A 24,425-nucleotide genomic window follows, 5' to 3' on the forward strand; every position below is an offset into this window, starting at 1 on the left:
GATACTTGTCTTTGGTATTATTGATGGATGGTATTTATTATTCCATTGCATGTACATAATGCTGCTGCATAGTACAATTGCCACAAAAGATCCCTAATAATTTAAAAAAATTGGAAACAGGTCGGGGGCATTCCTATTCCAAGCAAGTGGCCATACATCGTGTTTAGGGGGAAAATGGAAATGTCTGACTTTTTAAAAATTCTAGCCTTATTAAAAATGCAGTCACATAATGTCAGATACCATATTTTAATAAGCATGTAAAGTACATTAAAATCTAGGAGGTTGGTAGAGTTCAGCTGGTATAGAGAAGTTCTATTTAAGTGGTTTGTTAGAGCCAATCACAGAGTGAGATCATGTCAATGAATTTTAATGAATTATTACAACCATTTCAATCTTTAATATGAAAAACTATATGAGTGTGAGTGTGTGTGTGTGTGTGTTTTTAAGAGAGTCTCTATTATACAGTATATACATACTCTATATAATCCAGTACTCTTATTTAGTGTGCTCAGACTGGAACTGAAACAGTGCCCTAGTTAAAGTTATCATCTATATAGCTAGTTGATGATGAATAACCCTTCCTTCTTTAATAAGGTTATGGCTTTTCTTACTATGGGATGATATAGCAGCAATGTCAAACTCACAGTGATCCAACTGCTTTGAACTACAACTCCCAGATGTGAACTACAAGTCCCAGAACCACACAAAAGCTGAGAGGACCATATAGAGGTGATGGGAACTGGAGCTGGAAAGAGCTTGTATACCCCTGAAATAAATGATCTGATAGAGAATTGAAATACACTGTAAATGAACAGATATTAAATGCTGTATATGTGGCTGCCACCTCCTTAACAATGTAATAAACTGTGTAGATTTTGCAGCTCTACAGAGATCAGTTAAAATGTCTTCAGATGCCATTATAATTTGAAACCTTGACCCTTCACTGAATGACAAAATATCTGGGTATCCAAAGTGCTTAATTAATACAATATACTTGGCTAATTTAAATGAATGAATACTGTATACATTATTTTAGATTTTACATGTAAACGAGAAAAGGGCAGACAAAGCACTGTACTGCTCCAATTCACATACGCGGTTTGGGGATTTTTTTTTTCTTTTTAACTAAAAATAGCTTGTCTGCCGTTTGCATTTTGTACAGCAGAAGGGAAAAAAACAACGGTTACAAAAGATTTGATTAGTTTTGATATCAACACATTTCCCTGGTATGCACGAATCGTGACATTATTTACAAATAAATCCCATCACGACGTTCTGTGAAAACAGCCTAAAGCAGATTTATGAGGGAGACCTTGAACAGACAGGAGATGTGTTGCTTACAAAAATGGAAATAAATATCCAATTAATACAATAAATAGCAGATTCAAATCTTAATTTTTGCAAGAGACTCCACTTCCCTGTCACACCCCACCCCTTTAATTCCAAAATCCAATCTTGCTGTTTTCCCAAGGCAAAATATACCAGAGATGCAGAGATGCACTGGAAAGGAGAGAGCAGACTAGTAGCACTATAAGCAGGGGCACCAAGCTCCCTAAATATACCAAGCAGGCATTTGTCTCCTAGCTGCAAAATGGGGTCACTAACATTACTGAGAGGTGCCTGACCCACACCGTGTTCCTTCTATAACAATACAATTGCAACAGTTTCTGCTTTTACAGTTATACTATGTAGCAAGCATATGTACCACTACCACATAAGCCAACATTACAAATTATTCAGCCAACTGCAGAATAGCAAGCAAAAGGTTAAAAAAAAAATGAATCTGATCCATTAAATCACAATAACATGAACTTCTTTCTCCCTTATACCTGCATATTAAATATCTCCTGTTCTTGCCCCTTTGCTCTGGGGGAGGGGTAGTGACTATGTGACCCTGGTTAGAATGTTCCAAGAGCAGACTTTTCTCTTTAGCCCTTTGGGTAGCAGTAAGCTTGGGGCACTATAGCACCAAGGGTGCCAAGACTCTCCAGGAATAAAGCCACAATGGTCCCATAGTGGTCCCCACCAACAGCCTGACAACTTCCATCCCTGCAGGAGATTTGCCCCAGCCAGAAAGCTGCACACCGAGATATGATTACAAGTAGGGGAACATGAAAGTGTTTACCAGCTCCGGCATTGGCACTGATCAGTGTGTGTGGAGCTCCCAGACTCTTCTTGCTTCATTCCTTAATGCTCAGCAGGCACGATCAGTAGCAGCGGCAGTAGTAGCGGCAGTAGTAGTAGCATCCCACAGTGCCCCTCCATTCCGGCTATGCCAGGCTCTCTATCATCCCCGCTCCTGCCCTCACTAGCTCATCGCACAGCGCAGAAGAATAAAACACATACATGCTGGATATTCACCATCAAGCCTTATCCCCCTGAGTCCACTTTCCCAATCCTGCCGATCCAGCCTTTCTCCCGACCAGATATTGACCTGGGATATTCAATGCGACTTGCCGCTTGAGAGATTTCACAGCAGCGCTCAGCGAGGCAGGGATTTTCTCCTTTATCTTTCGGATCCCGCTTGCTCCGCTTTCTAACGCGCCGAGACTAGTGAAGCCGTTTTCCTCTCATACAGCCTGGGAACTTTAATGTGCTACTGCTGCTGCTTCTCCTGAAAACTGATGCACAAGCGCCTCTAGCGGCCACCGGCTGAAACGCAGCTACCGGGCTACGGCGGCTAAAGCTCCCAGCGACACGTCTGCATCTGTAGCTTCAGTTCCTGCAGGGGGGTTCATGCCGGGGCCCCCAAGCTCTTGTTAAACTACTCACAGGACTCGGGGTTCAACTATTGCTGCAAGGTCTCTGTTACTATATGTAAATAAATACAACTGCCCATTAAGATGTGATGCAGAAGAGAAGCAAAGATGTTTTAGTCTTGTTTGTTTCCCACGAATGTAACAAGTATAAAGCAGTACCGGTACAGAGCACAATCTCATGAAGGGAACAGAGTAATACAAACTGTGAGTGCTGAAGGCTATGGCTATGGTTATTTTTGCTTGTCTGGGGGACTGGAGGGGTAAAAGTGCTAATCTGTTCTCTCTGGAGATGGAAAGGGGGGAGCAAATCTATTAAGATCCCAGCGAATTTGCATGGGCTTATGTAATAAAAAGGTACAAAGTTTGCTGCAGGTCTAGTAGCCTGTAGCAACAAATTAGCAGGCAGCACTTTTGGTCAGCTTGGTTGCTAAAGGTTGGATCCCTTGGACCGATTCGGCAGCTTATCGGCCCGTGTAGGGGCAGAACCGAGGGGCCTGGCCGACCAATATCTGACCTAAAATTGTCCAGATATCGATCGGCCAGGTTAGAAAATTAAGTCGGATCGGGGACCGCATCGGCTCGATGATGCGGTCCCCGAACCGACTGCCCCATTGCTGTCCACATAATCCGATCGTTTGGCCCCAGGGCCAAATGATCGAATTATTTTTTTTTTTTACCTAAACGCTTCCTGATATCGCCCACCCGTAGGTGGGGATATCGGGTGAAGATCCGCTCACTTGGCGACATCGCCAAGCGAGCGGATCTGCTAGTGTATGGGGACCTTAAGGGTTACTATTTAGTTATTTGAGTTTGTTGGGAGGTGGAAACTTGGTGGTAACATTTCAGGACTGAGCAAGGCGCTGTAGCAGTGGGTAATAGCAGTAAAAGGGAAGTCAGGTTCTTAATACATCATTTATACAGAGGGATGTAGTGATATACAGAGGGATATATAAATAGATGGGATAAATAGAAACAATAACTTTGGTTTAAGGAACTATTTTATTGGCATTCTGGAGTCAGGAGAGTTGTTTAATATTAGGCGACTATTCCCCTGTAGTGGAGGTGAGAGCGGTGTCAGGTGTATGCTGCATCAGTATTGATTGGGCTTTTGCTCCCTCTTCTAGTTGGAGTATAGTTCCTGATATAAGGCCAGAAACTCATGGTACAGGCAACAAAAGAGATAAATGAAAGTCTATTTTAAGAGAAAGAGAAAAGAGAAGGAAGAGCGAGAGATGACAGAAAGACTGAGATTGATCATTGGGGTCAGTGGGGGTAAAGGGTAACTCAGTGCTGTTGGGAAGGTTAACTAGTGGGTTTGGTGCTCCTATGTGTGAAATACTAAATCCTACTCTTAGTCCTATTCAACTAATTCTTCAGTTACTTAAACTTTTTGTCCAATCCTTATAAATGTTCCTTAAAACACAAACCCTTCACAGTTCCCCAGTTGCAGTGACAAAATCCTGAGAATGTTAGCCACAACTGGAAAAACTTGCATGCAACTGTTGCAGAAGAACCATGCAACATAGCAGCAATTACACTGGAATATTAGAGTTGCTGTCTCCTTAGGCCTAATATCTAATTTGTATTTTTTTTCTCTGCAGGCAGAAAATGCAAAATGTGTATACAGATGTTACTTATGCTGTGTATATACAGATGTTAATCAGGTTGGGTACATACAGATGTAACTCAGGTTGGGTATATACAGATGTTACCCATGCTGGGTATATACAGATGTTAATCAGGCTGGGTACATACAGATGTAACTCAGGTTGGGTATATACAGATGCTACCCATGCTGGGTATATACAGATGTTACCCATGCTGGGTATATACAGATGTTACCCATGCTGGGTATATACAGATGTTACCCATGCTGGGTATATACAGACGTTAATCAGGCTGGCTACATACAGATGTAACTTAGGTTGGGTATATACAGATGTTACCCATGCTGGGTATATACAGATGTTACCCAGGCTGGGTAAATACAGATGTTACTCGGGTTGGGTATATACAGATGTTACCCAGGCTGGGTAAATACAGATGTTACTCGGGTTGGGTATATACAGGTGTTACTTATTTTGGGTTGGACCTGATTGGGATAATAGTGGTAACACAGCCCATGTTCTCTTCATTAATAAAATGATAAAATTCCAGCTAGCCTGTTGCAGCCATAGGCCAGGTAAGAAGCTGAGACTCCATAGTGACACTTCAGCCCCGGTACCTCTGCCAGCTGCTGCTGAGATAAAACCTCTGCTGCAAAAAGCACCTGTGTAAAACCCCACCCAGAAACCAGTGCAGTCTCATTAACTTTCCTTTAGTTGCAGGGAATATTGGGCTGATGATTTATAAAGAGATTCTCATGGCAATTATAAAAATAGACACAATAAGCGGCAGACACAGCAATAGGCAAAGGAGAGAGCAATAAATTCCAGGCTTAGTTAGTTACAAGGCTTTCTGTCTATCACCTCTTGGCTATTCCGTATAAGGCAAAGCAATATCAGTAGGTTCATTACAAACACAGGAATCCCATAAAAATGTCTTTAGCCCTTTAAGCGTGCAATTATTGGAGAAGCCATTTTATTTCAATACTCTAGCATTGCATGTAGCACAAAGTAATGGTTTCCCTGTGTTAATGTGCATTATTCCATCTGTATAACCAGACCCCGACTGCCCAATTTATATATAAAATGAGATGGACTGATAAATGATACTGGAGGATAAAAATACTTCAGCGTGCGGTTTTAGTAATTTAGTATAAATAGCAGGTTGGAAGCAAGAGCAGAGTGGCTCAGGGGTACTAGCCAGCAGCATGAATTAGTAATGGGATGATGAATAGGTTTCCCATCATCAGAGTAAGATGAATAAAATGAGCAGTAGGATTTCAAATTTATATAGTGTTTGTGTTCTGCGCATTTGTGTGCGCTTGCTCATGTATATCATTCTATACAAAGCACAAGTACCACAAGGGCCAGCAAGTAAATACAGGTAAGGGACCTATTATCCAGAATGCCTGGTAAGATAAGAGATCTTTCTGTCATTTGGATCTCCATATCTTAAATCTACTTAAAGATAATTTTAACATTAAATAAATCCAATAGGATTCTTTTTCCTTCTATTAAGATTAATTATATCTTAGCTGGGATCAAGTACAAGGTACAGGTATGGGACCTGTTATCAAGAATGCTCGGGACCTGGGGTTTTCCGGATAAGGGATCTTTACGTAATATAGATCTCCGCTAGAAATCATTAAAATATTGAATAAACCCAATAGGATTGTCTTGGCTTCAATAAAGATTTATTACATCTGAGTTGGGATCAAGTACAAGGTACTGTTTTATTATTACAGAGAAAAAGCAAATCATTTTTAAAAAATAGAATTATTTGCTCATAAGGCATTCTATGGGAGATGGCCTTTCTGTAATTCAGAACTTTCTGGATAACGGGTTTCCAGATAAGGTATCCCATACCTGTACTATACATCATATACCTGTACTGTTTTATTATTACAGAGAGAAAGGGAATCATTTTTAAAAAATAGAATTATTTGATTATAATGGGGTCTATGGGTCTGAGTCTATGGGAGATGGCCTTTCCGTAACTCTTTCTGGATATCGGGTTTCCGAATAATGGATCCCATACCTGTACTATACATCATATACCGGTGTTCAGTAAACAGGTTAAGGCATTTGTTATCAAAATTCTGTTTAGAATAGGACATGGGACAAGTGAATTCTGACAATGTGAAATCACAGGGCTTAAAGTACAATTATATTTCAAAATACAGAAAATCCCTTATTCATTAATCCGCAGCCAAAGCCAGCAGGGGCCAACATTCACCGAAGCATACACTAAAAAAGACTAAGGGGCTGACTTATCAAGATTTTAATTCAAAATTTTGCCCAAATTTGTATATTTTTGCAGTAGAACTGATTAATATGAATTAGGGCTTCCATAACTTAAAAGGTTAAAATATATTAAGTGCAAAAAAATTTGAAAACATTTCATATAAAACATTCAGAAAGCATGTGAGTTCATGTAGAAGTCAATGAGTTTTATTCAATCAAGTTTCTTAGATTCAAATTTTTAACAAATAAGCAAACATTCAAATTTAGTAATATATGGAGTTTATTCTAGTTGGTGGTAAAAAAAAAACAAACCTTTTAAAATTCACAAATTAGCATTTTGATAGACAAGGCTCCCCATTTTAAAGTCATTTATTACAGGGTCAGACTGGGCCAGCAGGACACTGGAAAAAAAACACAGTAGGCCCCAGCCCTCTTTGGCCCTGCCGATCCAGGCCTGCTCCCTGCCAGGAACGTTGGATGCTCCACCCTCGGCCCCCACTCACAGCCACAAGAAAGAAGTAAAAAGTACTCGGTTGACATGGGGTGTGGGTAAAAGCTGGAAGCAGTGGAGGAGTTTCCAGTTGGGGTGGAGGGCCCCTGAGGCAGCAGCCCTGGTGGGTCCTGCACACCCCAGTCCAAACATTGACACAGTATGACAATTTATTATTATTATTATTAACATTTATTTATAAAGCGCCAACATATTACGCAGCGCTGTACAATAAGTGGGTTTCATACACTGGACATACAGAGTAACATATAAAGCAATCAATAACCGACTGTAACTTCAATTGTACAATAACTTCAATTGTATTTTGGGATGAGCCAACGTTTTGGCCTAATAAATTTTTGAGTTGAAATTGGAATTTGTTCATGAGTTTTAGCAGAAAAAAAAACGTTTTTTGCACTGGAAAAAAAATACTGGAAAAGACACCAATGGCTTTATTCGAATTTTTCTATGCTTTTTTTGCCCTGGAAAAAACTGCAGAAAAAATGCCCCTTGACTCTAATGCATTTGGCAAAATTTAGCCATTTTGTGAAGTGGTGAAGTGAAAGTTTTGCTCATCACTAGTTGTATTTAAAAGATTAAAAGATAAGTGGGGCTTTTATTTGAAAATCCCCTAAAATTACATCCAAAATAAAAATACTTTTCTCCCTGCATGCAGATTTATTTTGTTTCCCTATTGCAAGCAGCCAAACTGCAGTTCCTTAAGGTACTTCTTTGTCTTGCATGCAGCTCCACCCCCCTTTTGCTTTCTGAGCACTCCTCTCTCCAGCTATGAAAACCTCAAAAAAGTGCCTTCTGGGCATGTTCACTGCCTCTGCTCCAATTAAAATGAATCAGGTATGCGCAGTAGGCACCTCTTTGAGGTGATCATAGTCGGAGAGAGGAGGAGGGCTCAGAAAGCCAATGGCGCTGGGCTTCACACTAGACAAGGTAGTCAGCTATAGTTGAACTGGCTGTAATAGAACAATTAAATAAATCTGGATGCATGAAGAAAGGTGTTATTCTGGGGGCTGTAGAGTGATTTTTAGAAATAAAAAAAGTTTACTAATTCTTTAAAGTAGTCAGTCTTTCCCATTGCCATTTACAAAATTAAGACTTTACAGGGGACCATTTATAATCTCTAAAGCAGTGGGCATGCTTCCATTTTTTTGCACTTTGTACACTGCCTTGCTCTATTGCAGAATTGTCACAGATCTCTATGCCCAGCTGCCTGCAGAACCCTTACCCCTTGCCCTGTGGGAATCAATTTACGCACTCTTTAGTACTTTGGCATTTCTTCCCCACAGTCAGTCATTAAAAAAATCCTTTTGCCACGAACACTTTGTTTTATTATATTTTTAAACTCTAGCTGCAGTTAAAAGTTTGTTAATGGGGGAGTGTTGATGCCATACTTCTTGACATAGGTTGCATTTTGCATAGTCACTAATAAAATCAATTCCAATGGCTATTAATGCTTTTAATGGACAGTATCCAGGGGTACTTAACTCCAGGGCTGGAATTAGGGGTTGGCAGAAAAGGCACGTGCCTGGGGCGCAGTGGTGTGAGCGGCACTAGGCACATACCTCTTCTTTCGCCTATCCCATGCCCACTTCCCTTCCCCAGAGTTAGAGGGATGATGAGGCTGGCTGGGCACCAGGCACCAGGACTGGATTTGTGGTCATGCCACAAAGGCCTGGGCCTAGGGCGGCATAAATTTAGGGCGGGCATTCCGCCCAGCTGAACGTAAAATTTGCTTATAAACAGAGCACTGGGGACAGGACATTCAGAAAACTTCAGGGCGTCCCGTCCCCAGTGCTACTTTTGTGAGCTACAAGGATGCGTGCGATACTGAGGGGGAGGGGAGGGCGGAGAATTGGGGCGGCCTCCAGGTGCCCTAAAGAGAAATCTGGCACTGCCCGGCACTGCTTCAGCTGTTGCAATTAATACACAGTAGTAACTCACACTCATCTATTTAAATGCAAATGCATCTTTTTCTATACAGGATATAGTGAAAGTTTTTTACTAAGCATTTTACACAGTCTTAACCTCTGCTTGAAGAAACAAATGCCATGTGGGAGAAAAATATATTTTTGCTGGCTATTTTATTGGGTCACAGAAGAATACTGAAAAATGTAATGAAATGCTGCTTTAAGCAATATTATTTGACAGACTGTCCTCCACTACAGCAGTTATAATTACTACCGCAGACTAAATTTAACAAACAAAAGTAGTAGGTAACAGTTGCCATGGGAATGCCATCTTGTTTAAATAACCAGCTTCTTTTAGGCCTGCTTGTGACACAGAACTGAAAAATGCTTTGGGCAATCAAGGTACTCAATTCTTTATTGTTTTACAAGCTGCCAATAAGCGCCTGCCTATAGTAATGAGCAAATGTTATAATGCACTCAGGTTATACCACTGGGCAAAACCCTAGGTGCAGCACTTACTCCTCATATTCAGCCATCTGTCTATATACCCTGCCATCTTATACTTCAAATCATTGTTTTCTCTCTTTCTCAACCCTCAATTCTCTCAAACGTAAACAGTGATGAGCATATTTTTTAGCAGGGATGGATTCACAGTGAAATTCTGCATTTTGCAAAAGTGCCACAAAAAATGACAGTAGAAATGTTTACCATGAAAAAGCCACCGAGATAAACTTCCCCCTTGACATCAATGCATTTTACGATTTTTCTCATAGTTTCGCAAAATTGGACAGATTAGACTGGAGAGATTAGTCGCTTGCTGTAGCAAAAATCTATCGCTAGTGATTAATCTCTGCGTGGGACATTACCCTTCAACTCAACTTTTATATTACTTGCAGTAAATTGTCAGCTCTTGCTCCTTGATTACATAGATAGATAGATAGATAGATAGATAGATGGATAGATAATAGATCATTAAAAGATAAAAATATCCATACATGTGACATGACAACAGACTCTCATTGATTCAAATTCAAAATATTGATTTTTGTGTTGCTGATCATTTATTATCAGCTTGCACCAAAAAGGTCTACTTAGTTTTCCACTTGTGCAGAAAGAACTGAATAATTCTCAAAAATACTTAATTATATGCATTGCCTCCTTGCACTCAACAGGAATTTTTTGGATGGATGAAAGTGATGAATCTATGTTTACTCAGCTCTAAAACTGTGTAAGAATTATGCAAAATGACAGCAAGCCTTGACAGAAAGCATTTTCCGCTGATGCTCCCACTAACTGCCTGAAAATAGATTTACAGCTATGTGTAATGTGCTTGTGGTGGCTTCTGCAGACAACAGTATATAAACAACACACTGCTGCATGTGGCAAAACTCATTTCACCTATGTGCTTTTCATAGTCTGTATGGCTCAAAAACAAAAGTCATAACGTGGAATTTCTCAAGGTTTTATTTCTAGTTTTAGTCAGCAGGCAATACCCAGTAGGGAATGAAACCTGTCGGTCTATGGCACATTCAACAAAAGAACCTTTGTGTGGTCCTAGCAACTGAGATGCTTCCTTAAAGCAAACAGACTTCGGCTGAATCAATTTTTTGGTAAAAACGAATAGTTTTACATATAGAGCCAAAAATACAAGTCAGGCTCCTCAAGGATAATATAAAAATTATCCTAAAAAGTTCCAGCTGCACTGTAGCGGTTGGAAGCTTTGTCACACATATCTGAACATGATAAATGATCAGATTTTCACATATATTAAGTTCCAGTGTCTGTTTTCCCAATGTGCCCTTGGAGATAAACAAGCAAATGCTCAATTTATATGCAATACAAAATGCTATATCTGGGTTTGGGTGATGCTCCCAGTATTCCACATACATTTTACATACTAGAGCTGGAATTGTGTATTATTATTAACATTTATTTATAAAGTGGCAACATATTCCACAGCCCTGTACAATAAGTGGGTTTCATACATTGGACATACAGAGTAACATATAAAGAAATCAATAACCGATACAAGAGGTGAAGAGAGCCCTGCCCAAAAGAGCTTACAATCTTCAAACTATGAAGACTGTCCTGATTTTACCTCTCCTGTTACTTCTGTCAGTATTGGTGGAGTGTTTTATTAGTTTCTTTATGCAATTCAGAGTTGAAATATTTAGCACTGCAATGGTTAAATGTCCTGCCTGGCTGCCATATGGATTGTTAAAGTCTCCCAAGGACACCAAGGTAAGTGATGATCACAGAATTGCTTTCTCCATTGAGTAATAAATCACTTGGTGGTGTTATGCTGATAGAGCCAACTACAAGATATATAAGTGAAGGGTCTCTTTTGAAGTCCATTTGCAGATGCTTTTAACTTCTTCAGATGTCACAGTGCATTTTACAAGCAGCAACAATGGATGAAAAAAAAATCACGCTGGCAAAATTAGAAGATACTGAAGGTAACAGGGTTCTTTTATCTGCCCACCCTCCCCAAATACTTTGAGATGATTAAATACTTTTGAGATGATCTGCTTGGCCCACATACTGTATATTAAAATTTGACATAATTTGTTTAAATTTCACATCAGTCCAAACCCTCACAAGGTCCCCTCTAATTATAGCCCCAATTGTTCTGACCCTGGGGTATTATAGACAGTTACAGTGCACACATATTACTTTCTGTTGTGATCTTAAGAAGATGTGAGAAAATATTAAATTTATATTATTTATACTTCATTTTTTTGTGTAAGTTCCAGTAAAGCATAATAGCATAGATTACTCTGCACATTAAGCCTCATTTATCTTCACATAGTGAGTTCATGATTGCCCCACTCCTACCCCCTTACAGCATCACCCTACTGGGGCTGCCAAAGGCCAAATATTGCCTTCTAGGTCACTGTTTATCTGCACTGATGACAGTGGAAGACCATGTATTGAAAATTTTTTAACCCTTGAAATGGCTGATATATTCAAGCTAAGTCAGTAGGTATGCAGTTTTATAGTAGTAGTGGTATTAGTATATATAGAGTAGCTGTAGAGAGAGTCTGCACTCACAGGTCTTACAGAAAATATAGAGGTTTTATTCAAATCAACATCTAACGTTTCGGCTGCATCCACAGCCTTTCTCAAAGATATATATACAAAGATATATATATATATATACAGTATATACACACTTCTTCTGTCCAACACTCTTATTCATGTATTATATGAAATTATATACAGAAGCCACTCTAAAGTTCTATAAATTGCTGTGACGCAAAAATGTGCAAAAAAAATGTGGCATGCATATAAAATATAGATCTGTTGACAGTGGCAATATACTTATTTCTATAATGTGGAAACAAATTGCTTACTTTGAAAAGTAAGCTTTTCTCTGTAAAAACTGGATTACTGTACACCTTCCCCAGCATTCACTGTTGGACTGAAATCCTTGCACCCCTAAAATGAAGGACAAAGATTTGCACCTCAGTCTCTGTTCCGTGCTGCTTGTGTTTAGTGGGGATACTTGGGAGGTAGTTGGGTGGCTTGTGGGCATGTCACAAGGGAATGCAAGGAATGTACTGGGATCCCTTGTATCTGATATGGCTGCAGCTTGTGCAAGATGTGTAATTGATGTAGTGTGCATGGCACAGCTTGCAAGGAACAGTGATATATGTGCAACTGATCCCTGTATGTAAAGCCCTTGGTACCTATGGCATTATTAAATGAACCATATATTTTATACTGAAACAGCTTAGGTTTATTAATGTCAAAACTTGCTGTTTTTTTGTTAATATCAACAACCTTTTCAAAATGTTATCTAGTATTTAGTTAGGTCCCAGTATGTTCTTTATTTGTAGTGTCTTCACCAAGGACACAGTTTGATGGTGAACCTATCTTTTTGTCTACTCTAAGCTTAGACTCCCACAGCCTCCATGCAGTTTCTTTCTTCTCATCTCTTTGTATCGTTCCCATTGTTTTCAAAGCATTTTCATTCCAAAGATCCTCGTCAGAACTCTTTCCACTGTCTGCAGAGAAGTCTCAGGGGTTGAAACGAGCTATTCATCTTTTCAGACCTGATGTGAATGATCTGCCCAGTGGAAATGCAAACTGTTTATTTATGCTAATATAGCTGTTCTTTTATTTGCTCAAAACAATGCTGTTGCTTTTACTTTCTGTATGGAAAACATGCAATGCTGGCAACCGTTCCTAATACACTCATTACATATTTCTATGTTTGTCATAGCATGAAATTGTCAAACCTTTTTATTTACAAAATACCCCCAATTGAGCGTCTCTGAAATGCAGCTTCCTTTATCCCACTGTGAAGCCTAACATGTTAAGGACTGTAGTTGAGTGACAGCTGGAAAAGTATAGGTTGAAATTCACCTATAGTCACATCCCTTCCAGGTACAACTGATACATAAAACCTTTTTTGATTAAACCAATTGCATAGAAATTATATTATCAATCTCTGTTTATTAATATAGTGCTATTCCCTTTCCCCAAAGGGAAATACCCTAATGGGTTTTAGCCAAATAAGCAATTTTGGCTCACTGTGCCACATGGGTCCATGCAGTCATATACTTATTATTTTCCCGAATAGTATTCCTCTTTATTTTCAAAGTTTGCTTTTTATTTAAGGCCAATACAATTTTCCCAGATCTTGAACAGTTGTTCCCAGGTTACTTCTGAAATTTATTGTGCTTTTATTTTTATCTTTATCTGGTACCATATATACTGTATAATGCATCTACAGTAGACATAACATGACTGCACTCAGGCCCTAGGGACAATAATTAGACCTTTCCCTACAGAAGGGTGCATTATTAGTGATGAGCGAATCTGTTCCGTTTCGCTTCGCCGAAAAATTCGCGAATCTTTGAAAAGATCCGCGAAACGGCGAAAAATTCGCGAAGCGGCGAAAATGTCGTGCGACAAAAAAAATTGTCGCCCGCGGCTATTATTTTGTCGCGCGGCTATTATTTTGTCGCGCACGGCTCTTGTTTCATCGCGCGGCTCTTGTTTCGTCGTGCGGCTCTTGTTTCGTCGCCCGCGGCTCTTGTTTCGTCGCCCACGGCTCTTGTTTCGTCGCGCGGCTCTTGTTTCGTCGCCCGCGGCTCTTGTTTCGTCGCCCGCAGCTATTATTTTGTCGCACGGCTCTTGTTTCGTCGCCCGCGGCTCTTGTTTCGTCGCCCGCGGCTCTTGTTTCGTCGCCCGCGGCTCTTGTTTCGTCGCCCGCGGCTCTTGTTTCGTCGCCCGCGGCTCTTGTTTCGTCGCCCGCGGCTCTTGTTTCGTCGCGCGGCTCTTGTTTCGTCGCCCGCGACTATTCTTTTTTGACGCCGCGACAATTTTTGGACGTGCGGCAAATTTTTCCGCAGCGAAATTTTTCATCCGTTTCGCGAAACAATCCGCCAATGGCGAAACGCGGAAATTCGCCGCGAATCCATGCCTGGCGAAACTTTTCGCCCATCACTATGCATTATCATTGGGCATGAGCGATCTGGTCAGATCAGTTAAAGGTTTAGTGTTGGTTGGAAAGTAGAGTGCCCAAATCTAGGTCCACGTTATTTTAGTTACACATTAGTCATGTCTAACAATTCTGCTGTAACAAGGATTTTTTTATTTCTATATATCTTTTTTGGCATTTCTAGAAATCTGAATCCAGTGATTTATGTATCAGCATATCTTATTTTTGCCTTTTTATAAATATTTAAAACAACAAAATCTGAGCCCAATGATTTATTCAACACTTAATTCAAAGGTTTGCAAGCAAATTATACATTATGCATTTGCCTTATAAACACATAAAAAAGGCAATAAAACATTGACTTGTTTCATACAGGTGGATAAAAGGATAATGAGGCCATGATTCTCTAAGGAACTAAACAAAGCACATGGGCATGGCATTAATACTGTGGACCATAACAACCAGATATTTCTACCTACTGCATAGCCACCATTACTATTAATGAGACTTCAGTGGCTATTGCTTGGCCCCTAAATATCCGGACTTTGGGAATTAACTTAAAAATATAACATGGGGCACACACATTTCCAGCTTACTGCATAATTTTAAAGCATAAACATATCACTTGGGTCCTTTATATAAATCATAAATAAACAACGTTTTGCATAGCCTGGTAATAACGTCATTGATGAAACTTCTTTTTGTTAAGATACTAGCTAGCATTCTCTACAGATGTCATCACTTATAGGTTACCTTGGTGTCTACACTATGGTACTAATTGGAGTAGTTTTACTAAAATTCCAAAAGAAATTCTTGACCTTCACTTTTTCTCACCAGGGAAAAAAATAGTTTTTCTGGTACAGGTATGAGATCCCTTATCCGGAAACCCGTTATCCAGAAAGTTTTGAATTATGGAAAGGCCATCTCCCATAGACTCCATTATAAGCAAACAATTCCATTTTTTAAAAATGATTTCCTTTTCCTCTGTAATAATCAAACAGTACCTTGTACTTGATCCCAACTAAGATATAATGAATCCTTATTGGAGTCAAAACAATCCTATTGAGTTTATTCAATAGTTAAATGATTTTTAGTAGACTTAAGTTATGGAGATCCAAATTACGGAAATATCCCTTATCCAGAAAACCCCAGGTTCAGAGCATTCTGGATAACAGGTCCCATACCTGTATTTAAAATTATTTGGAAAATTTTCTCCAGTAAGAAAATGTGTGAAAAATAATCCGTAGTAAGTAAGATTCCCATAGGTGGATTTAATAAGACTACGTGGCGTGAAAAACTTTCTGGCTCCTGGAAAATTAGTAACAATAATGGCTAAGGGTGAAGACACACGGAGATATTCTGGATGCAATTCACATTATTTACACAGAATGTAGTGTTTCCCCAGTATTCCAGCATAATTGTTGCTACCAGTAGGACTTGGCCTGGCACAATTGCATCCAATAAGTTTTTACGATGAGCAAAATTAAACTTGCATTTTGATGTAAATTGGGCAAAAGTGCACTGAAAAACCAGAATGCCATCATTTCCAGTGCTTGCCATCAAACATGATGACTGCTTCATTTTTTATCAAAGAATTGATGCAGCCCACATTGTAAACCATGGAATTACCACTAGCTTAAAGGTGGTGAAAGTTCCGCATCAATAGGCACACTTTCATGTGATTTGTAACAGGAGGCAGGATGGACACACTGGTGCCTAGCAAAACCACATGGAAGTGCAAGTAGCATCTCTGGATAGGAGTACCTTTAATGAACAGTGTCAATGAGCACAACAACTATGTCCATTTAAGTCTGACCACCATTGTTATTACGGTTGTAAATAAGCCCTATTGTCTATCCCGCAATCATAACAATGTCATTTTGTGAATTATGTATATTTATTACAATGTTCTAGTTAATATTCATGTGGCATAAGACATGAATAAAACCAACTTTTTTACAGCATGTCATTATGGAAGGTATTTTCCACTGATTGCATTATTTTGGTGGACACAAAATACATATTTTATTGTATATGTTCACTTTAAATGTAATGCTTGCACCAGGAACAGTAATATCTGTACTTAGCATTCCATCATAATCTGTTAGAATATGACACACTAGATCTAATAAACAGATATTCTTTTTTTTTCTTGGTTTTTATTTAATCATCCCACTTTTTACTTATTTATTTCCATGTCTTAACGATAATTTGATTACTTGGAACAATGACATATGTATAGGAAGTCAAAACTATAAAATAATAGACGAATGGATTGTTTCTTTGCATTAAGGCTTTGCTTTAAATTACACAATGATATAAGCTTCCAAGTGGATCATGAATAATGTATTTTTCTTGGGAAGATTGGAAGGTAATATAGTACCGCTGTTTAAAAGATAACATATTATAGCAGTTACTCTTGCGAATTCAGATGAAAAATACAAATTAGTTTTGTTTAGATATCCAGCATGTGCCATTGTTCCGAGAAACTCAACAGTTATTTAGGATGTCATCCATACAATCAGCTCTGACAGTTATAAAAATGTCACTCTTATGGGTCTAGTTTAATACAATTTGGGCATGGTGGCTGATATATTGTTGTTTCTTTACCTTCTCATTCAAAAAACACTTGCTGGTCTCCTAAAAGTGGAACTAATCACTGTTGTTCCATTTTATTCGATTATACGGTGATATATGGTTATATAATACGCAAGAGCAATGAAAACACTATAAATGATCTTCTTATAAATAGTGCTTAGTGGTGTAATCAGTTATAATTGATGCTTAGTGATGTCACTCTGTCACATCACTCACTGAAACGTGTATTATAATAAATGATGGTAATGTACCCTAGTGTAAAATATGAGGATATTATATATATATATATATATATATATATATATATATATATATATATGGAAATCCTTGGTGATTTATAAAATCCTTATATTTTACTATAGGGGGTACATGGTTTATTATATAATATATAGCTTTACAAACTTACATTTGGCTTATGACTTTCACTTGACCTTCAAATGATTCATACTGGACCATTCATTCTGTGATATGCCATGCTGTCAATGTTCATATTCTTGGACTCCCCTTACATTGCAAACAAATACAGTGCTTTATTCAGCCTAATGAAAATCTGATTTGACTTACATAAAGGACATGGTTATATTATGGACTGATACACCTTTTCCATGTCATGAGATTGCTGGGTGGGGTAGGCACAAGGAGAGTTAAGGTGGTGGTTAGTTTTTCTCAAGTTATGGCAGTCATCCTTTCATCTAAGCACTAAGCAGTTTACTGAAGCTCCATGCAACAACACTGCTTGGTTTCACAATCTGGATTAAACATGTTATTAGGTGGGAGATATATTCAGTATGAAACTCTTGCCTGCCTAGTGCACTTATAATGCAGCTATGCACATACTTGTTTTACTACAGTAGCTGTGCTTTTAGCTAGAATCCAGAAAGAGTCACATCAGTAAAATATATTAGACGTTATAGATTGATGACATATCAGTGGAGCTCCATGAATGCATTCTTCCTATATTTCACTTGTTTCCTGACCTTCAGAATTAATTTTTTTGTCTCTTTTCACTGGTCTACTCAATCTGAAAAACAACATCCTGTTGCTTATTAAATCAGCTAGGGTCTTAGGGAGTATCTCAACTTTTCTTTTTTCCTTTAATTGGAAGAAGAGATTAAGCTAAAGTTGGTTGATGTGAAAATGGTCACTTTTGACAGCTTTTGTTTTATATATGGCTCCAAATTTATTATCATGGAATACAGATACAGTTTGCTGAAGAAAACAAAGGATGTATTACAGGGTAGCTATGATAAATAGGAAACTGACTAATGTAATCTTGTGCTTGAGGAGCATATGTTTGTTATTATAATTTTAATATTTAATTACCTTTTTTTTATAGTTAATTGCAAAGCAATACCGTGTGCTGTGTACTGAAAGGAGGGCAATTTTTTAACTGGTGTTACCACAACTATGTACCATAATGTATGCCCCTGTTAAGCTGATACTATAAGATTTGTATATGTATGGATGGAGGCTAGCTGAAACATAAAAAAAAAATTAGAAAACAAATCTGCAATGCAGAGATATTATATCTTTGTGGACACTGTAAACCTTTCTTTCTTTCACTCAAATACTGCACAGATGACCTTTTAAGACTCGATTTACAGTCAGAACATATTAAACATGTAGCTGCTTCTATTAGCATACTTCAATCCTCAATAAAAGTTCTTTCCAACAGCTTTGATTATTATTCTTATTTATTTAGTGCTGACAGATTTACTCATCATTCATATCAGTCCCTGCTGCAGTGGACCTTACAATCTGTGCTTCTTAAACATTTATCAGTGGGGCCAATTAACTTGGCTATATGTTATTTGAATGTTGCAGCAAACTGGTATACCCTGAACAGACCCACATAGAAACAAGGAAACCAAACATGCTCCTTAAAGATAGTGTCTTGGTTAGAATTGAACTCAGCATCCCCAATGGTACAAGGTAGCAATACTAACCACAGAAAAACTGTGCTGCCTGTCGATACATCAATGCTTCTATTTTTTGGCAGAATTGGTAGGACTTTGTAATCTTTATTTCACTCTTGGCATATGCATAATCATCTCAGTACCAACCATATAGAAAATGGTACTCTTAGGGGCACATTTACTAACCCACAAATCTGAATCCGAATTGGAAAAATTCCGATTGGAAAACGAACATTTTGCGACTTTTTCGTATTTTTTGCGATTTTTTCGTCGCCTTTACGACTTTTCGGAAATTGGCGCGACTTTTTCGTCACCAATACGATTTGCGCAAAAAAACGCGAGTTTTTCGTAGCCATTACGATTCGCTCGTATCTTGTCGCGACTTTTTCGTATTGAGCGCTCGTAAGCGGCGGGCGAAACTTTCAGACAGCATGATTTTGGAAGCCTCCCATAGGACTCAATGGCACCCTGCAGCTCCAACCTGGCCCAAGAAAAGTCACCATACTGAAGCTGGAATGAATCCGAATCTTTTGTACTCGGCACGAAAGCTGCGAAAAAGTCGCGACTTTTCGCGCAAGTAGTAACGCTATGAAAAAATCGCAACATTTTGTGCAACATTCGGAATGGCTACGAAAAGGTCGCGACAATTTTCCGAAAAATCGCCAAATACCGATCATTGCGAAAAAAACGCAATCGGACGCATTCGGCCCATTCGTAAGTAAGTAAATGTGCCCCATAGCGTGACCATACATGGGCTGTAAAAGCTTCTAATTCAGTTCTTCCAGAATGAGTCAGCAGATTATTGGCCACTCATGGGCCTGCCTGTATGGTCTTGCTAAAAATTGGCCAGCTATCAACTGGGAGGTTTTATTTTCCATTTCAACGAGGGACACATAAGTGTGCTGGTGGGGGCATATCTAATGAGCCTGTAGGCTCCTCTGTATGATGCAATTGTTGACTCCGGGGGCCACCAATCAGCCTAATTTGGCCTAACAAGTGGGTGGTCAAATAGGGCCTAGATCCCTTTGTTTGGTGACCTCACCAAAAGGTAACGGATCCAGAAGTGAAGCTTAAACAACAGCTTTAGGCAGTTAACTGACCTGTAGCCAGGTTAAAGAAATCCCTGAAAATTGTTAGCTTCAAAAATAAGTCACCTGCTCTGTCACAGAGGTAAAGTCTAACTTCCTCCAAAAATCCAAAAATGTTAGTATGACTGATAAGGATTTGTAAACTGGAACGATGACTGATGTGTATGATGAACAATCACGGTAACATGATGGTACTAATTCATTTAAAGGAGAAAGAAAGGTAAAAACTAAGCTTTATCAGAAAGGTCTATGTAAATACAGCCATAAGCACTCACAGAAACGCTGCGCTGACTTCTCTGTCAAAAGATTAGTTGTGTCTGTTTTCCTCTGCCAGAGACATGCAGCTCTCTGCTCTCATCTCTCCTGCTCCCCCCTTCCTCAAGAATGCTAAGAACTCACTCCCCCCCCCCTTAGAAATGTGGATCTGAGCCAATCAGCAGAAAACCGACTCATAGTTTTACATACTGAGCATGTACACTTGGGGGCATATTTATTATGCTGTGTAAAAAACGGCGAGAAAATTCGCCACACATCGCCAGGCATCGGCGTATAAAAATGGCGTAAAAACGGCGTAAAATCGGCGTAATTGTTTTACGCGTTTTTTCTTCCACCGGAACTTATGGAAAATAACGGCGTAATATCCGGCGTTCAGATAGTGATCTTTTCCATTTATTTTACACAGCTTTTTACTCCGTTTTTTCGGCGAATTAGTTTTACACAGCATAATAAATACGCCCCTTGGTCTGGGTCTCGGTTCAGGAGCAAAGCAATATGGGAATTTTGTTTACACAGCTCAGCATTTTTTTTTCCCGTTTGGCTTCTGATCATCTGAACGGGAGAAATATGGGGAGACTTAAGGGCACTATTGAGAGAACTGAAGGTATGCTTGCAGCTTGAGATTAACTCTTTATTAGCCTTCTCCTTATAGTTTCTGAGGTTATCAAAAAGACACATTTCCTTTACTTGCTTAAGTCCTGCATAGGATTCCTATAGTGTTTTGTACAACTGATAAGTTTAACATGTGGGTTTAAATAGCAGTTCTGCTGTTAAATCTATAAATAAGATAACTTTATTTGATTTGCTTGTGGAAGTGGAAGTATTTATAAATATTTCAGCCTGACAACAAATTGTCTTGCAGTTTTGTTCCAGAAACTGCTGTTTTGTTTGTAATTTGCTGGCAGTTCCATTGGACTGGAAGTTCCAAGCTATGTATGTTTAGCATATAAGGCCCTTTCTCTGTCCCTGGATCTAAATGTGTTACTAATTACAATAGGCTGTACTAATTAAATGTATTCTGCGATTAAAAACAAAGAAATTGGTTTTATTTTTAGATTTTCATGAATATTTTCTCATTCTACTATTTCTTTATAGTGATTGAAATGACATTATCTAATTTCTTTTCAGAGTTATATGACATTTTACTGAGATTTTTTGGGAGATGGTTAGTTCTGAGATAGCAAGAGGAACAAGGAAGGTTACGCCTGTTCTAAAAAAATATTTTAGCTTATAACATACAGCAAATAGCTAACCCTTATTATATGAAATATCAGTAACACGAGCATTGTTCATTAAAAATGAAATATTAATTCACTAGGATGGTTTTAGAAACATATAACTGTGCCGTTGACTTTTGTTATTAAAGTCTATTTGAGCAGTTAGTCATGGTTGTAATCTTCTTGAAATTGGAATCAAACAGATCATTGTTTCATGTAACTCATTTAGACTTTTGATAAAGAATGTATTTGCTTTTCAAATGAACTTTTGATGAGCATTTTTAAGATAGTGAGAATAATTTAAAGTTTTAAAAGAACAGGATATTTTTCCTCCTTTGGTCTAAATGCCCAGATTTATAAGTGCTCAGAGGACTGTTTTGCTGTATAAATGGTGCCCAGTTTTAGGAGTGGGTGTGCATGTGAATGCATGCATGAAGGGATGATTTACCAGTATCTAGTGCCATTGTTGGGCTTAGATGAAAAACTGAGGGTAGACGTTTATTTAGCTTAATGTACCCTCAAAATCTTGCAGATGTTTTGGGCTATGCTATACTTTATTGCAGGATTGTCCAAATGGAGACCCACGGGCCATATGTGACCCTACAAATGATTATTATTGCCCTCAGTCTGCCTACAGGCTTAATAGATTGTATATATGAAATCATTTTTTTTTCAATCCAGCCCTCCAACCTATTGTATGACATAATTGGCCCACTACATAATAAGTTGGACAGCACTGCTTTAAGGCATAGGGTCTGAATGCTTTTCCAAACTTCTCAAAATATACATAATTAGTGTCTCTTCATATAACAACACATGGCCATCAATAAATGGAAGGTTAAGTTGGACAAAGCAAACTGTGTTAGTGTACTGTACTGCTGTTGAATATCTATATAGAATAAACTGTTCAAATACCTAATACAGGTTTTTATGTAAGGTGAGAGATCAGTTTGAGAACTACGGCTGTACCCTGTGTGGAATGAATCTCCCTTGACACATTAGTGCAGACTATACTAACCTACTGTGGATTTATAAACAATACATGCTTTTGTATAGCTTTTTTTCACTGATGCTATCATATCATGAGAGATTCATTGTTTGGTAGTAATTCTAGGTTATTATGTGCAAGGTATCCACCAAATCTAGCCAACAGAGAGCATTTTTTCATTAGAGGCTGTTGATGTGCATGCAGCCAGAGAAATCTCGACTACTCCCACTGTATAAATAAACACAAATATGCATATAAATATAGCTCTCAGGGTACATAAACATATAATTTTTACTGAAATTTGCAAAAAAATAAAATGAATTTAAATGCTACACACAAGGAATATTGCCCCATTAATATGCCAGAATAGACTGTTTGTTTTCTAATTAATACAAATTTCTGTGGCTGACGCTTAAAAGATCTATTGAGATAGGCTGTCCAATACTGACTGATTTTCTTGCCGAGCAGGATGATGGCAATTAACTGATTACACACATCCCTATTAACACAAGACACAAATATGTGTTTTTTAGTGTAGGCATACTGACCACACATTCAGGTGTGATGTATTTCAGCCACAAATTTAGCTCATGAACAAATAACCTACAAACCAATTTAGTAGGTATCATTAAATCATAAAAAGCACATTTACGTCAAATCTTTGTTACTTTAAAGTATACTAAACTTAAGGACACTGGCATATATTTCAACAGGATATGTCATAAGGGAGAAAAAAAAGAAGAGGAATAAATTCCCTCTCTTAATTTTTATCCAAAGCAGGTAGTGACAATATAAGACCCATTTATTAACATTTTTGTGGTTTTAGAGGTTTTTGAAAACCCTCATGTTCTCTAAAACCATGAATGCCAAGTTAAAAAAGGCGAAAAATGCAAATATTTTGTATTGTCACACAAATTAAAGTATCAAAAAACATCCCAAAACCTCTAAAGCCTGCTAAGCAAAGAAAGATTAGCCAATTGAAAAAGGACACCTGCCATTGACTTCTACATGACTTTGGCAGCTTTTAGATGATGTATTATTACTTTTGGATTTGTCGCACTTTTGACACGTAATAAACAGTGAAAATTTAGAATTTTAGTGTTAAAAAACTAAAACAAAGAAAATCCTTTGAATGTTAGTAAATGCCCCCCCATATGTGTATTGAAAGCAAAAATGTTATTGGTTGCCCTGGGTTACTTTACATTGAACTTTTCACCTGTTTTTCAGAATCCATGTGGGATATTACATCTCTCTCTCTCTCTCTCAATTTCTTTCTCTCAATTTCTTTCTCTTTAATGGAAGTTAAATTTAATTTTAGTTAATATTTCGTAGATGTATTCAGAGAGTATTATACTGATGGAAGTTGTTGGGGAGTGTTATACTAAACTACAGTGTAAGTCTGTTCTTAGTGGTATGTTGTGCTTGATCCTGACTCTTCCTTCGATGTATCACAGATGCTATCTTTGCAAAGAGAAGCAGCCTCAAAAACTAATAGCAAAAAGAATTGTTCTCAAAATCACTACAATAAACGTGATAACACAAAATTGAGAACAGAACATCATGTTACATCTTTTATTGCCATGCCTTCCTGGTACATAAAGGGTTGCTCTATCCCCTACCAAAAACAATATTTCTGTCTTAAAAGAGCAGGTAAAAAAGTGAAAAATATCTAGGTGAAAGATCAAAAGACAAATCCAACATCTGCATATATCATTTATTTGCTATTTCTATAGTTATGTAGCCAATGCCTTAGCCAAGCAGCACATCAGTAAAACGTTACTACAGAAAGCATACTTTTGAAATTGTAAAACATTAATCATTAGGATCATCCATGTTATAAATAAAGTAGCCTTTTTACTACTTATGAATAC

General features: G+C 38.2%; 1 protein-coding gene across 7 annotated transcripts in view; it reads right to left on the bottom strand.

Moving 5' to 3' along the window:
- nlgn1 (neuroligin 1) overlaps positions 1-24,425 on the bottom strand; it is a 414,257-nt gene that overhangs the window by 286,620 nt on the left and 103,212 nt on the right. For 3 of the 7 annotated variants that reach the window (XM_031901579.1, XM_031901578.1, XM_018093813.2), the window contains exon 1: positions 2,126-2,588. The exons of 2 other annotated variants lie outside the window; for them this stretch is intronic. The gene's annotated coding sequence lies outside the window, so the exon portion shown is untranslated. Of the gene's footprint in view, positions 1-2,125; positions 2,589-24,425 lie in introns of those variants that run through there. 2 more of the 7 variants (XM_031901577.1, XM_031901574.1) reach the window with 2 other exon arrangements.

The sequence above is a fragment of the Xenopus tropicalis genome, chromosome 5, assembly GCF_000004195.4.
Source record: "Xenopus tropicalis strain Nigerian chromosome 5, UCB_Xtro_10.0, whole genome shotgun sequence".
In the NCBI taxonomy this organism is placed as follows: domain Eukaryota; kingdom Metazoa; phylum Chordata; class Amphibia; order Anura; family Pipidae; genus Xenopus; species Xenopus tropicalis.